Raw genomic sequence first — 4,420 nt, 5'->3', positions numbered from 1 at the left:
GAGAAAGAAAGAGAGAGAGAGAGAGAGAGAGAGAGAGTAGAAGAGGGCAACATGTCACTCCGAACATGTATTTGATTATTATTATTATTTTTTAATAGGGTTGACCTCTAAAATTTAGTCCATCTATAACTTTTGTGCTTTAATTTTCTGAACCACTGTGTAGATATCTAGCGTATTGGTCATTGGAACATTGCTCAAGTAGACTGGAAATTTTGAAAAATTGGACTGGAAAACCGGGAAAAGTCAGGGAATTTTATTTTTCCATTTTGGTAGACACCCTGAGATATCTAGCGTATTGGTCATTGGAACATTGCTTCAGGTATACAAAAATGCTCATTCTTACCTGGTCTTAGCGTATTGTTACGAGATCTTAGAGTAAAAGTTTTTCATACATCGATTTAAATTTAAAGCCATGATAAGGATAAAAAATGAGATTTCTTATACATTTAAAGCAATGTTCCTTCTTCCAGTAAAATGTTGACTGCTTTATTTTTTATTTAATTCACTGATATATTTATTATTATTTTCTAACATCTTATTTGAAAAAAATAGCTTAAATGTTGACTGCTTTATTTTTTATTTAATTCACTGATATATTTATTATTATTTTCTAACATCTTATTTGAAAAAAATAGCTTAAAAAATCGTCTTGGTATTTTTCCGTATGTCTCCTTCTTTCTACTTTTCCTGTGATTTCTACAGGTTTCTCTCTGAGTCACTTGATTTACTTCAACAATACATGTACTTCCCTGGCAACATATTCCTAGTATTTTATTTAGAAAGTGTTGTATTTGACGAGAAACATTTGGAATTGTCAATACTCAGTACGAATAAACTAATGGAAAAGTTGCAATTGGGAAAATATTATTAATAAAAGGTCGATTCCTACGTAAAAAGTTGTGAAAAATCCAAATCTGAGGTCAAAACTCGGAAAAAGTAACTTTAAAAGGTCGAAAATTTAATTTTTAATTGCCGTTCTAATGAAAAAGTTCGAAGAGTTGTGACGTCAGATTTCACGTCAAAATGCCCAGAAACGCTTGCGCACAATCAAACGAAGCGGGAGTCATGAATTATGACGTCATCGCCTACGGGAGCGTATGCCGTGACGAAGTTTACGATTTACCGGTATTTTTTAAATCGATTTGTCTCGGTATCTAGAAGTCGTAGAAGAAAAAGAAAAATTCCGTTAGTCCTCATTTTTCCTGCTCTATGACTTTGAAATATCCCAAGTAAGCGCAACTGATCTATTACCTATTCGAGTAAATTTGATCCTTCCTTCCTTCCTTATTCTTTTAAACCAAAGATCACGAATTAAAAAATAATTTGTTTTGAAAAGTGTCTGTCCTAACATTTCGTCTTCAGTAATATATATGTTCTCTTACGGAAACGGTGTTTGACAAAATCGCGCAAAATCAATTAAAAAACGTTCTATGACTCAAAATGTGAAATTTTTTTGATTCAAGGTGAATCAAAACTAGGTTCCTCAGCCTGAGAATAGACCTTATGCGCTCATTTAGGTAAGGTTTCAAAGTTGAGCAGAAAAATGAGGAACTAGGGAATTTTTCTTTTTCTTCTACCGACTTCTAAACAGATCCCGAGATAATTCGATATGAAAAATACCCGTAAAAATTGTACCCTGACGTCACATTATCTGTCCCAAACTAACTGACTACATTCCAATTGACATCGAGCCCTTTCTATTTCTATAATTGGCGGTTTTGTCATACAGCGGAAATAAATTAATATGCTAAAGAAAAGGGTCAAGTTGAGCGCACATGAGCGAATGATAAAGGGTCTCGGCATGTATGCTCACTCCATTTCAAATTTTGGGGGGAAAACATGTTGTGTTTCTTTAATTTTTGATGCGAAAATTTGGGCAATATTGCGATTTGCAAAAAAAAAAAATGCGTTTTTTTGTGAATGGCCAAAATGTGCGTATTAAAAATCAAAGAAATACCTACTTTTTTTTCTTCAAAATTCCAAATAGACAGCAGAAATTCTTGGATACCCTGTATATGTATTTCAATTTAATATTCAACCTCGTTAACGATTATTAGATATCAAATTGGTTGTCTACAAATTGTATTTCTTTTTCTTTCCTTTATACATTTCACATTATTGTCTACTACTCTACTCCTATTGAAAAAGAAACGCGTCTTAGGCTGTTCTCAGGTGTTGGCTAAAAAGTTGTTTTTACGTAGATATCACGCCGCAAATTTGCCCGCGACAAAAAAAAGGCAAAAAAATAATAATAATAATAACTTGGCAACACTGGCTTGTGACCTATTGAAAAAGTTCATGTTGATTATTTTTTTAACAATGTGTTATTAGTGCCATGGAATTATTTGCTCAGAACAGAAGATATTGAAAAAGTTCATGTTGATTATTTTTTTAACAATGTGTTATTAGTGCCATGGAATTATTTGCTCAGAACAGAAGATTTTTTTTTTTAGGTATAGAAGGAAGTTAGAATTTCCGGACATCATTTGGTGATGGTTGGACAAGCCTGGTTACTAGTCATCTGCAGAGTATAGCTAACATAATTTATTACCCATGCAATGTTCTTCTGGTGATAACTACTGTTTTGCACAAATAATTCCAAAAATAAAATTTTATATTAATGATTTACTATGATAATAATATTATTAAAACCAATTTTATTGTAAACAAAATAACTGTACGTTTAGGTGTGTATCCGGTGTGTTGTGTGTCGTGTATATAAAAATCGGAATGAAAATATTACTTTCTTAGAGAGAGTAAAAAATGTAGGAAATTAAAATACAAACAACTTTCTAATTCATTATTATTAGAAAAAAATTACCGAAAACGAGATATTCCCAAAAAACCCCTTTTTTTGGCCGCCATTTTGAAAAAAAGGCCGCCATTTTGTTCCCTGGTGATAACTACTGTTTTGCACAAATAATTCCAAAAATAAAATTTTATATTAATGATTTACTATGATAATAATATTATTAAAACCAATTTTATTGTAAACAAAATAACTGTACTATAACTGTACGTTTAGGTGTGTATCCGGTGTGTTGTGTGTCGTGTATATAAAAATCGGAATGAAAATATTACTTTCTTAGAGAGAGTTTTTTATATGGTCCAAATGAAGGTCCATGCCAAATTTGGTGCTTTCCTGACGAAATGCAGCTTTTTTGACGTTAGGCCACCGACTATTGGTAAAAGTTAAACTAGAGCTGTATTTGACTATCGTACTGCAAAGAGATTCCACTTTAGACGTCCACACTTGCTGCCATAGGCCACTGACGTATTTTCAATGGCTATCTGAAAGAGGGCCTCTGAGTGAAATTTTGCTATTTTTGATGAAAAATTCCAAAAAACAAAGAGTCTCAATGGCTATCTGAAAGAGGGCCTCTGAGTGAAATTTTGCTATTTTTGATGAAAAATTCCAAAAAACAAAGAGTAACTGTACGTTTAGGTGTGTATCCGGTGTGTTGTGTGTCGTGTATATAAAAATCGGAATGAAAATATTACTTTCTTAGAGAGAGTTGGTAAAAGTTAAACTAGAGCTGTATTTGACTATCGTACTGCAAAGAGATTCCACTTTAGACGTCCACACTTGCTGCCATAGGCCACTGACGTATTTTCAATGGCTATCTGAAAGAGGGCCTCTGAGTGAAATTTTGCTATTTTTGATGAAAAATTCCAAAAAACAAAGAGTCTCTCTCTCTCTCTCATGTTAAGGGAGATGTTTTAATACATGGGTAGGGGGGTTTCTGTGGGTAAACATCATGGAATATGCTTTGGCAGTCAGGGTGTTCAAGTTGAAAATTCATATCTCCTTGCTGGAATTTAAAAAAAAAAGTATGATAATAAAATAAGAGCTAACTTCCAGCCAAAAGAGTTGAGATTTCTTAAATATCCGCCTCTTTGGGACGAACGACTAGTCACTTCCTAAATTGAAATAATGCTGTTGATCCAAATGTAGGGAGACAAGATTTGACCCCTACAATTGCATCTATTAACTAGTACATTTTTTTTTTACCTAATAGAAAGTCAAGTGATATTCATTTTCATATGTTGAAACGTTCCATTTTGAAGTAGGTTACCTTACACACTGAGAAAGTAATTTTATAATGCCTATCTAGGTATCGGATTTGTGTCTATTTTCCAAAGGTAGTTTACATCTGTGTCGATACATAACTAATCAAATTCATGCATTAGATTTATTGTAATAGAGAAGAAATACTAATTTATTTGGATTTTATTAATTATTTTATTGTTTATTGTTTTTCTTCTGTTTTATTTATTTTTGTATTATACATAAAATAAAATAATAATTTTGTTATATTGTAACTTTAATAATATTCTAAGATATCTGTTTTTATCATTTTACAAGGTAGGCACTTTTTATGAAGTCAAATAGCGACATTACCCGGCGGAGTCAAAGTTT

At 32.2% G+C, this 4,420-nt stretch overlaps 2 long non-coding RNA genes across 2 annotated transcripts; one reads left to right on the top strand and one right to left on the bottom strand.

The window, feature by feature from the left end:
- Window positions 1-1,851: 1,851 nt before the first annotated feature.
- Window positions 1,852-2,363, bottom strand: LOC113470444. The gene is made up of 2 exons (XR_003393494.1): window positions 2,284-2,363; window positions 1,852-2,136 (listed from the first exon to the last, which is right to left on the bottom strand). It is a non-coding gene; the product is annotated as an uncharacterized LOC113470444 (long non-coding RNA).
- A 3-nt stretch (window positions 2,364-2,366) lies between these two features.
- Window positions 2,367-4,209, top strand: LOC113470445. The gene is made up of 2 exons (XR_003393495.1): window positions 2,367-2,687; window positions 3,446-4,209. It is a non-coding gene; the product is annotated as an uncharacterized LOC113470445 (long non-coding RNA).
- The last annotated feature ends 211 nt before the right edge of the window (window positions 4,210-4,420 follow it).

Source organism: Diaphorina citri, unplaced genomic scaffold (genome assembly GCF_000475195.1).
Source record: "Diaphorina citri unplaced genomic scaffold, Diaci psyllid genome assembly version 1.1 scaffold1577, whole genome shotgun sequence".
Classification (NCBI taxonomy): domain Eukaryota; kingdom Metazoa; phylum Arthropoda; class Insecta; order Hemiptera; family Psyllidae; genus Diaphorina; species Diaphorina citri.
Note: the sequence above shows the minus strand (reverse complement) of the source record. Positions and strands in the feature narration are given on the sequence as shown.